Genomic DNA, 12,447 nt, shown 5'->3' on the forward strand with positions numbered 1-12,447 from the left:
GACAGTGCAGTAAATACTACAGTAATGTCCCCAGAACATTATAGTAAATACTACAGTAATGTCCCTAGAACACTGTAGTAAATACTAGTGATGCACCGATATGACATTTTTGCCCGATACCGATATCCGATATTTTCCTTGCCCAAAAAAACCCGATACCGATAACCAATATTTACAATTTTTGCGGCCTTTTAAGCATTCTAGTACAGTTAAATAGTTAACACACACACACATGGACGCAGCGGTCTAAGGCACTGCATCTCAGTGCAAGAGGAGGCACTACAGTCCCTGGTTCGAATCCAGGCTGTATCACATCCGGCCGTGATTGGGAGTCCCATAAGGTGGCGCACAATTGGCTCAGCGTCATCCGGGGTAGGCCGTCATTGTAAATAAGAATTTGTTCTTAACTGACTTGCCTAGTTAAATAAAGGTTACACACACACACACCACACTGACCAAAAAGTAATTTTGTTGGCATTTACGTGTCCCCATTACCAGTAAAACATCATCAAAACCTATTTCTTTCACTTACTTGCTGTGCTGTTTCCTTGTTCATTTGTTTCATTCTCAAGCAGGATTACTATGGAACGCCGTTTGGGTCTTTGCATGTCAAATAACCTTCTTGACCAATCAGGACCTGAATATGACTGCACGTCACATAGTAATTTAACACTTTATACATCTTTTACGGAGTTATTACACATTGATTACACTATCACTTGTACTCCATATGTCACAACGATTCATCGATACGTATGCTATGACGCTGGTAAAGTTGTCTCGCGCACCTACAATGCTGGTCATAAAACAAAATCTAGCTTGCTGATGGATGCAAACAATGTTCTTCCGCAAAAACATAGCAAAATGACCATCTGTTTCAGTAGCATTAGCTAGCTAGCTAACTATATAGCTAGGTGTCATCATCTAATTTATAAGACAGTTCCTATTTGATAAATGGTTTTCGGACCCATCTATGTGAAGCTAGACACAATAAGGATTAGACACAATAGTGGACTTTGCGGTTAGCCTTCAAAATAAAAGTATGGCATTGAAAGTGATGCAAATGATAACAAATAGTAGAATTATGCCATAATGTAATATATCATGCTAAATGAGGTTGGAATGTTGTTATATAAAATCAACAAAAGACAATAATTTGCTAATTTGACAAAAATCTGTTGAAGTCACACTGGATGTGTTTTGAATATAACCTTTCTGGTTATAACCTTTTTCGGCAAGACAGATCTTCCAAAGGTGGGGTAGTGGCAATCTTTACCAAGGATCACCTTCAGTGCTCGGTTGTCTCCACCAAGTCTGTCCCCAAATAATTTGATGTGTTAGTTTTAAGCATTAAACTTTCAAATAGCTCTTTGTTGACTGTTGCTGGGTGCTATCGTCATCCATCAGCACCGGCCTGTACCTTACCTGCCCTAAGCTCACTCCTGGCCCCTTACACTAAGTCTAAATTTGTCCTGCTACGTGACCTAAACTGGGACATGCTTAAATCACCTGGCCAAGTCCTAAAGCAATGGGACTCCCTAAATCTTTCTCAGATTATTACCAATCCCACAAGGTATGACTCCAAACACCCAGAAAAGGCTACTCTCCTCGATGTTATCCTCACAAATAATCCTGATAGATATCAGTCTGGTGTTTTCTGTAATGCCCTTAGTGATCACTGTTTTACAGTTTGTGTTCATAATGGCTGCTCAGTGAAACGTCTGATTTGTCATAGACGCTTGCTAAAACACTTTAATGAGCAAACCTTCCTTCATGAACTGGCCTCTGTAACATGGTATAGAATCAGCTTGATCCCCTCTGTCGAAGGCGCTTGGACCTTCTTTTTTGATATTTTCAGTGGTATTGTTAACAAACACGCCCCCATAAAGAAAATGAGAATTAAAAACAGGTTCAGACCCTGGTTTGACCGTGATCTGGCAGAGTTACTCCACCTCAAGAATTCCATTTGGCGAAAGGCTGGGCACATGCATATTCGCTCTTGTTCAGGCAAATGAGAAATAAGTGCACTCAGACTATCCGGAAGGCCAAAGTTAGTTACTTTAAGGAGCAGTTCTCTCTCTGTCAAGAAGTTCTGGAAAATGGTTAAAGACCTGGAGAATAAACCCTCCTTCTCACAGCTTCCCATGTCCCTTAATGTTGAGGATGTGGTTGTTACTGACAAGAAGCACATGGCTGAGCTCTTTAATCACCACTTCATTAAGTCAGGATTCCTATTTGACTCAGCCATGCCTCCTTGCCTGTCCAACATTTCCCCATCTCCCACCCCTTCTAATGCGACTATCCCCGATGCTTCTCCATCTTTTTCCCCTGCCCCGCTACAAAGTCTCTCCCTGAAGGCAGTCACTGAGTCTGAGGTGCTAAAGGAGCCCCTGAAATTCTGGGTCAGATGGTTTAGACCCTTTCTTCTTTAAGGTTGCGGCCCCTATCATCGCCAAGCCTATCTCCGACCTTTTTAACCTGTCTCTCCTCTCTGGGGAGGTTCCCATTGCTTGGAAGGCAGCCACGGTTAATCATTTATTTAAAGGGGGAGATCAAGCTGATCCTAACTGTTGTAGGCCTATTTCTATTTTGCCCTGTTTAAGTGTTGGAAAAACTTGTCAATAATCAACTGACTGGCTTTCTTGATGTCTATAGTATTCTCTCTGGTATGCAATCTGGTTTCCGCTCAGGTTATGGATGTGTCACTGCAACCTTACAGGTCCTCAATGAGGTCACCATTTCCCTTGATTCCAAGCAATGTTGTCCTGCTATTTTTATTTACTTGGCCAAAGCTTTTGATATGGTAGACCATTCCATTCTTGTGGGCCGGCTAAGGAGTATTGGTGTCTCTGAGGGGTCCTTGGCCTGGTTTGCTAACTACGTCTTTCAAAGAGTGAGCTGTATAAAGTCAGAAAATCTGCTGTCTCAGCCACTGCCTGTCACCAAGGGAGTACCCCAAGGCTCAATCCTAGGCCCCACGCTCTTCTCAATTTACATCAACAACATAGCTCTGGCAGTAGGAAGCTCTCCCATCCATTTATATGCAGATGATACAGTCTTATACTCAGCTGGCCTCTCCCCGGAATTTGTGTTAAATGCTCTACAACAAAGCTTTCTTAGTGTCCAACAAGCTTTCTCTAACATTAACCTTGTTCTGAACACCTCCAAAACAAAGGTCATGTGGTTTGGTAAGAAGAATGCCCCTCTCCCCATAGGTGTGATTACTGCCTCTGAGGGTTTAGAGCTTGAGGTAGCCATCTCATACAAGTACTTGGGAGTAAGGCTAGACGGTACACTGTCCTTCTCTCTGCACATATCAAAGCTGTAGGCTAAAGTTAAATCTAGACATGGTCTCCTCTATCGTAATCACTCCTCTTTCACCCCAGCTACCAATCTAACCCTGATTCAGATGATCATCCTACCCATGCTAGATTATGGAGACATAATTTATAGATCGGCAGGTAAGGGTGCTTTTGAGCAGCTAGATGTTCTTTACCATTCGAGCATCAGATTTACCACCAATGCTGCTTATAGGACACATCACTGCACTCTATACTCTTCTGTAAACTGGTCATCTCTGTATACCAGTCGCAACACCCACTGGTTGATGTTTATTTATAAAACCCTCTTAGGCCTCACTCCCCACTATCTGAGATATCTACTGCAGCCCTCATCCTCTACACACAACACCCATTCTGCCAGTCACATTCTTTTTCAAGGTCTCCAAAGCACACACATCCCTGGGTCCCTCGTCTTTTCGGTTCGCTGCAGCTAGCGACTGGAACGAGCTGCAACAAACACTCAAACTGGACAGTTTTATCTCAATCTCTTCATTCAAAGACTCAATCATGGACAATCTTACTGACAGTTGTGGCTGCTTTGCTTGATGTGTTGTTGTCTCTACCTTCTTGCCCTTTGTGCTATTGTCTGTGCCCAATAATGTTTGTACTATGTTTTGTGCTGCTACCATGTTTTGTTGCTACAATGTTGTTGTCATGTTGTGTTGCTACCATGCTGTGTTGTCATGTGTTGCTGCCTTGTTATGTTGTTGTCTTAGGTCTCTCTTTGTGTAATGTTGTGGTGTCTCTCTTGTCCTGAATCTGTGTTTTATCCTATATTTATATATATTTTTATTTTCTATTTTTAATCCCAGCCCCCATCCCAGCAGGAGGCCTTTTGGTAGGCCGTCATTGTAAATAAGAATTTGTTCTTAACTGACTTGCCTAGTTAAATAAAAAATTAAAAACGTATACTTTTGAATTGCATTTGGGGCATACTTATTTCACTGTCCAGCCTTACCTATGGATTGGTTATCAATGACATGGGGTATCAGTCTACTCAGTGACAACCAGAGAACATTAGCGTCGTAGCTCTTATTGCGGGACTCTGAAAGATCTGTGAATTGAGCCACATTTATTGTCAACCTATGTGTATTGATCACTATTCCTGAGGAAAAACAATACTGCGTGGATGTTTTGGAGTCTGAACTCTGAGGAGGACGTTGGGAAAAAATATATTGGGTATTGTGTAGACTGTTACCCCGTTTCATTGATCCCCAATCCTTAGGTAAAGCTGTACAGTGCAATATGAATGTCAATACACACAATAGGCTGACTGGGGAGGTGATTTCACACAGTCACAGTCCCGCGATAAGAGCTTCAATGCTAATATTTGCGTAAACTCTTCACAGTTGTGTTCTGTGGGTGTTTAACATTATCTAGTCTAAATATGGCATGACTCCACCAAATTTAACCTTCTGCATCACTTTCAAAGAGGTACTTTTATTTTGAAGGCAAACCACAAATTCCACTAATCCTTATTGTGGCTAGCTTCACAACACATAACCCGGTCAGGTCGAGCCTCACTAGCCAGATGAAGCTAGCTGGCTACTTATAACGTTAGCTTTGGGCAACAGGGTTAAGTAGCTGGCTAGCTATTTATTTACATGAACTGAAGTTCTATTTCAATAGGCGAACAACAAGTGGCTACCTAGCTAATAGTTACAAGTATTCCTAAATCATTGCTAAGAATAGGGAAAATGACTGCAGTTTCCACTGGTCATTGTTTTCAGGCTGATTGTATAGGTGCTATCTAGGTACTGTACCAAGCTAAAGCTAGCCAACGCGGTATTGTAAACACATCGTTTGTGGCCGGTGTTTGCTTGTTTGCAGGCTTTTTTGTACAGCTTTGACAGTGCTACTGATAGTAGTGGTGGCGCTTGGCTTGCACGTGCAAATTCAGAACACACAACATTCTATAATAGCTGTGTTAAATAACTGTGTTATTTGACGTGTCAAATGAAAAGCTTATTTAACGCGTCAAATAGTGTTATTGTCAATTAGTGTTATTTGACGTGTATCTTTTTTGACACGCAAAGACCCAAACGGCGTTCCATAGTATGTCGTGAAACTAATAGCAGTGACGCTATTACTGTGTAACTCCGGTAGGGCAACATCTGAACAATAGCGCACTTAGTAACGTTAGTGTGTACCGGTGCTCGACCAGTCGGCGAAAGCCAACATCACCCATGACAGAGAACGGTTGATTGTCAAGGGCAATGAATACTATTATCTTGGCTTTAATGGATTTCGCCTTTGAGTTGTCTCGCTGAAATGTTGTTACTCTTTTAAATGACTGCTTGACTTGTAGACTGCTCGATCCACACAGCAGACATTGTGGGCTAGGTTAGAATTGCTGTGTTACACGTGTAGAGCAACATTTTACGTGGCATCATTATATAGGTATGCATGTCAGCTTTGACATTGGTTTTTCACATCGGCGTTAAACTAGACATCGGACCGATACCGATGTTGGCATTTTTAGCTAATATCGGCCGATTCCGATATGTTCACCGATATATCGTGCATCCTTAGTAAATACTACAGTAATGTCCCCAGAACACTATAATAAATACTACAGTAATGTCCCCAAAACACTACAGTAAATACTACAGTAATGTCCCCAAAACACTACAGTAAATACTACAGTAATGTCCCCAAAACACTACAGTAAATACTGCAGTAATGTCCCCAAAACACTATAGTAAATACTACAGTACACTACAGTGCGCAAAAACAATCTAGTAAATTCTTTAGCAATAAGGCCAGAGGAGGTGTGATACATGGCCAATATACCACAGCTAAGGGATGTTCTTATGTACGACGCAACGTGGAATGCCTGTATACAGCCCTTAGCCGTGATATAGTGGCCATATACCACAAATCCCAGATGTGCCTTCTTGCTATTATAAACCGGTTACCAACGTAATTAGAACAGTAAAAAATGTGTTTTTGTCATACCCGTGGTACAAGGTCTGATATACCACGGCTTTCAGCCAATCAGAATTCAGGGCTCGAACCACCCAGTTTATAATATAGTATATACTACAGTTTTTATACTATAGTAAACTGTACCTGTGACTAGTACATTTAACTACAACGTGAATACTACAGTAAAGTCTGAAAAAACACTACAGTGAATACTAGAGTATTTTTTAAGGTGGGCTCTGACTCTCTGCCCTGTGTAATGTGAGTGTGTACATGCATGTGCGGTGTTCATTATGCATCTGTGGTGGTGGTTTGTGTTTTGGTATACGCACAAGTGTGTGTGTTTGTGTGCTCTCTCTTGTACCGTGTGTAGAATCACTTTCGTTGCGAAGAGCCAGAGCTTTCAGTTAGATCTCATCTCTCCCTTCACAGAGCAACAGACCCCTTCCACCACACAGGAGGGCTTGGAATGACAGCATTGGACTAACCTTGACACACACACACACACACACACACACGTCAGCATCCCAGAGCCTTCCTTGGTCGTAGCAGCAGGTCAGGTGCCAGAGGTGAGAGGTCAGGGGGAGTGGTCATCAGATGAAAGCCCCTGGTCGCAGAGGTGACTCTGCCAGAGGGTTAAAGGTCAGGACAGGCGGTCATGCCGCTGCACGTGCCCTAAGAAAGGTGTCCTAGCAGCCAGGCCTAGTGGGGGAGGGGACACTGAGTAAATATGTAAATAGCTGTGTCCACGTTGTACAGAGACACACGCAGGAGAATTCTCACAATGTCTACAAAAAAAGCCCAATCCAGACAGTACTTTTTAAGGGAGTTTGGATCTTTTAATGTATGTGACAAAATACTTTGTATGTGCTATAGCAGTGTCGTGGCGAGTGGAGTGACCTATGCCATTGTGTGCTGGAATTTAGCTAAGATAGACTTAAATAAGCTTGACAAAATCCTGAACAAATCCAGTGCTACCATTGGCTGCAGCATTGAATCATTGCAGAACATGTTCATAAAAAGGCTGCAAGTGAAAACCCCACATGATCATGGACAATGACCCACACCCACTCCACAGTACTCTGATGACCCACACCCACTCCACAGTACTCTGATGACCCACACCCACTCCACAGCACTCTGATGGCCCACACCCACTCCACAGTACTCTGATGACCCACACCCACTCCACAGTACTCTGATGACCCACACCCACTCCACAGCACTCTGATGGCCCACACCCACTCCACAGTACTCTGATGACCCACACCCACTCCACAGCACTCTGATGACCCACACCCACTCCACAGTACTCTGATGACCCACACCCACTCCACAGCACTCTGATGGCCCACACCCACTCCACAGTACTCTGATGACCCACACCCACTCCACAGCACTCGTGACACACACCCACTCCACAGCACTCTGATGACCCACACCCACTCCACAGCACTCTGATGACCCACACCCACTCCACAGCACTCTGATGACCCACACCAAATCCACAGCACTCTGATGACCCACTCCCACTCCACAGCACTCTGATGACCCACACCCACTCCACAGCGCTCTGATGACACACACCCACTCCACAGAACTCTGATGGCCCACTCCACAGTACTCTGATGGCCCACACCCACTCCACAGTACTCTGATGACCCACACCCACTCCACAGTACTCTGATGACCCACACCAATTCCACAGCACTCTGATGACACACACCCACTCCACAGCACTCTGATGACACACACCAATTCCACAGCACTCTGATGACCCACACCCACTCCACAGTACTCTGATGACACATACCCACTCCACAGCACTCTAATGACACACACCCACTCCACAGCACTCTGATGACACACACCCACTCCACAGTACTCTGATGACACACACCCGCTCCACAGTACTCTGATGACCCACACCCACTCCACAGTACTCTGATGACACACACCCACTCCACAGCACTCTGATGACACACACCCACTCCACAGCACTCTGATGACCCACACCCACTCCACAGCACTCTGATGACACACACCCACTCCACAGTACTCTGATGACCCACACCCACTCCACAACACTCTGACACACACCCACTCCACAGTACTCTGATGACCCACACCCACTCCACAGTACTCTGATGACCCACACCCACTCCACAGTACTCTGATGAAACACACCAATTCCACAGCACTCTGATGACACACACCCACTCCACAGTACTCTGATGACACACACCCGCTCCACAGCACTCTGATGACCCACACAGCACTCTGATGACACACACCCACTCCACAGCACTCTGATGACACACACCCACTCCACAGTACTCTGATGACCCACACCCACTCCACAACACTCTGACACACACCCACTCCACAGTACTCTGATGACCCACACCCACTCCACAGTACTCTGATGACCCACACCCACTCCACAGCACTCTGATGACCCACACAGCACGCTGATGACCCACACCCACTCCACAGCACTCTGATGACACACACCCACTCCACAACACTCTGATGACCCACTCCACAGCACTCTGATGACACACACCCACTCCACAGCACTCTGATGACCCACACCCACTCCACAGCACTCTGATGACACACACCCACTCCACAGCACTCTATAATTCAACACAGGAGCAGCTTCAGTAGCAGGTCCATCCTGCCCAGATGTTCCACAGAGAGGTTGAGACGGTCATTTCTACTGACAGCCAGGAGGCTTTTTAATGAGTGTAATTGATTAACTGTTTATGAGGTCTTTCTATAGGAAAATGTTGTTGTCTGTTTTCCCCCACTGTGGGATAGAAAACAACACTTGAATCAGACTATTCTTTTAGGGAGACTATGGTTGGTGCAGGGGCCTTTATGTGTCTTAATGTGTTGGCCATTGTTGCGTGTCCTGTCATTGTATGTCATTGATGATGCATGCGGTGATAAAACAATTTCCCATGTTGGGATTAATAAAGTAATACTATACTCTAATCTAATCGACACACAGGAGTAGCCGCACACACATACAGGAATAGCGACATACAGTGCATTGGGAAAGTATTCAGACCCCTTGACTTTTTCCACATGTTGTTACGTTACAGCCTTATTCTAAAATGGATAAAATCGTTTTTTTCCCCTCATCAATCTACACATAATACCCCCTAATGAAAAAGCGAAAGCAGGTTTTTAGAAATGTTTGCAAATTCATTAAAAATTTAAAACTGAAATATCACATTCACTTAAGTATTCAGAGCCTTTACTCAGTACTTTGTTGAAGCACCTTTGGCAGTGATTACAGCCCTGAGTCTTCTTGGGTATAACACTACAAACTTGGCACACCTGTATTTGGGGAGTTTCACCCATTCTTCTCTGCAGATCCTCTCAAGTTCTGTCAGGTTGGATGGGGAGCGTTGCTGCACAGCTATTTTCAGGTCTCTCCAGAGATGCTCGATCGGGTTCGTCCGGGCTTTGGCTGGGCCACTCAAGAACATTCAGAGACTTGTCCTGAAGCCACTCCTGCGTTGTCTTGGCTGTGTGCTTAAGGTCGTTGTCCTGTTGGAAGGTGAATCTTCGCCCCAGTCAGAGGTCCTGTGCGCTTTGGAGCAGGTTTTCATCAAGGATCTCTCTTTGCTCTGTTCATCATTCCCTCAATACTGACTAGTCTCCCAGTCCCTGCCGCTGAAAAACATCCCCACAGCATGATATTGCCACCACCATGCTTCACCGTAGGGATGGTGCCAGGTTTCCTCCAGACGTGACGCTTGGCATTCAGGCCACAGAGTTCAATCTAGAGAATCTTGTTTCTCATGGTCTGAGAGTCCTTTAGGTGCTGTCATGTGCCTTTTACTGAGGAGTGGCTTCCATCCGGCCACTACCATAAAGGCCTGATTGGTGGAGTGCTGCAGAGATGGTTCTCCTTCTGGGGCGGCAGGTAGCCGGGACCAGGGACCTTATATAGACAGGTGTGTGCCCACAGGTGGTTAGAGCATTGGGCCAGTAACCAAAAGGTTGCTGGATCGAATCACCAAACTGACAAGGTACAAATCTGTTGTTCTTCCCCTGAGCAAGGCAATTAACCCTCTGTTCCCCAGTAGGCCGTCATTGTAAATAAGAATTAGTTCTTAACTGACTTGCCTAGTTAAATAAAGGTAAAAAATATATATATTTTCCCATCTCCACAGAGGAACTCTGGAGCTCTGTCAGAGTGACCATCGTGTTCTTGTTCACCTCCCTGATCAAGACCCTTCTCCACTGATTGCTCAGTTTGGCCGGGCGGCCAACTCTAGGAAGAGTCTTGGTAGTTCCAAACTTCTTCAGTTTAAGAGTGATGGAGGCCACTATGTTCTTGGGGACCTTCAACGCTGCAGCAATCTTTTGGTGCCCTTCCCCAGATCTGTGCCTCAACACAATCCTGTCAATTTTTTCCACCTCATGGCTTGGTTTTTGCTCTGACATGCACTGTCAACTTGTGGGACCTTATATAGACAGGTGTGTGCCTTTCCAAATCATGTCATATCAATTGAATTTACAACAGGTGGACTCCGATAAAGTTGTGGAAACATCTCAAGGATGATCAATGGAAACAGGATGCACCTGAGCTCAATTTCAAGTCTTAAAGCAAAGGGTCTGAATACTTATGTAAATAAGGTGTTTCTGTGTTTTATTTTTTAATACATTTGCTAAACTTTCTGAAAACCTGCTTTCACGTTTTCATTATGAGGAATTGTGTGGAGATTGATGGGGTTTAAAATATAATTGAATCCATTTTAGAATAAGGCTGTAACGTAGCAAAACGTGGAAACAGTCAAGGGGTCTGAATACTTTCCGAATGCACTGTATGTACACACCCACACAGACACACTCTCTCACACCCTGACTCTAAAAGGGGGGGACGGTGGCAGGGCAGTCTGTGTTCATCTTTGATGTGTAGGATGTAGCTAGTTCATGTCAGGATGGGGGCAGCCATGGTGGTATGGAGGGTATTCTCTTTGCCCCTGACCATGCTACCTTGCTGGCTTCTCATTGGTCCTGCTGGAGGTCACCACGGGGGTCAGGCCCGAGGACTTCAAAGCCGACTGGACTCACAACATTTTTAAACCAACTTTATAATGTAGAGTACCTCAGTATGCACTGTGATATGGTTATCAATGCAGTAGAGGTTGTAGTAATAAACTCAGCAAAAAAAAGAAACGTCCTCTCACTGTCAACTGCGTTTATTTTCAGCATAACAAGATTGAACAACTGAGACATAAACTGAACAAGTTCCACAGATGTGACTAACATAAATTGAATAATGTGTCCCTGAACAAAGGGGGGGGGGGGGGGGTAAAAATCAAAAGTAACAGTCAGTATCTGGTGTGGCCACCAGCTGCATTAAGTACTGCAGTGCATCTCCTTCTCATGGACTGCACCTGATTTGCCAGTTCTTACTGTGAGATGTTACCCCACTCTTCCACCAAGGCACCTGCAAGTTCCCAGACATTTCTGTGGGGAATGGCCCTAGCCCTCACCCTCCGATCCAACAGGTCTGTAAGGGCTGTCTTCAGGAATGGACCAAAATGCAGCGGAGTTTGTGTTCGTCATATTTAATAAAGCAAAAGAGAACACTATACAAAACAAACTGAGAAAACCGACAGCCAACAGTCCTGTCAGGTGCAAACACACTAAACAAGAAACAATTACCCACAACCCCAAGGAAAAACACACACTACTATATAGGACTCCCAATCAAAGGCAACTCAACACACCTGCCTTCAATTGGGAGTCCAACCCCAATTAACTAACACATAACACAAAAACTCTGCCACGTCCTGACCAAAACTAATACAATTACGCCCTCTGCTGGTCAGGACGTGACAAGGTCCCAGACGTGCTCAATGGGATTGAGATCCGGGCTCTTCACTGGCCATGGCAGAACACTGACATTCCTGATTCCTGATGTCTGGTGAGGACCTGCCTTACAAAAGGCCTACAAGCCCTCAGTCCAGCCTCTCTCAGTCTATTGCGGACAGTCTGAGCACTGATGGAGGGATTGTGCGTTCCTGGTGTATCTCAGGCAGTTGTTGTTGCTGTCCTGTACCTGTCCCGCAGGTGTGATGTTCGGATGTACCGATCCTGTGCAGGTGTTGTTACACGTGGTCTGCCACTGCGAGGACGATCAGCTGTCTGTCCT

At 44.9% G+C, this 12,447-nt stretch overlaps 1 protein-coding gene across 1 annotated transcript in view; it reads left to right on the plus strand.

Moving 5' to 3' along the window:
• LOC145880007 (uncharacterized) overlaps positions 1-12,447 on the plus strand; it is a 137,673-nt gene that overhangs the window by 51,471 nt on the left and 73,755 nt on the right. The gene's annotated exons all lie outside the window — the stretch shown is intronic.

Source organism: Salmo salar, chromosome 07 (genome assembly GCF_965601325.2).
Source record: "Salmo salar chromosome 07, fSalSal1, whole genome shotgun sequence".
In the NCBI taxonomy this organism is placed as follows: domain Eukaryota; kingdom Metazoa; phylum Chordata; class Actinopteri; order Salmoniformes; family Salmonidae; genus Salmo; species Salmo salar.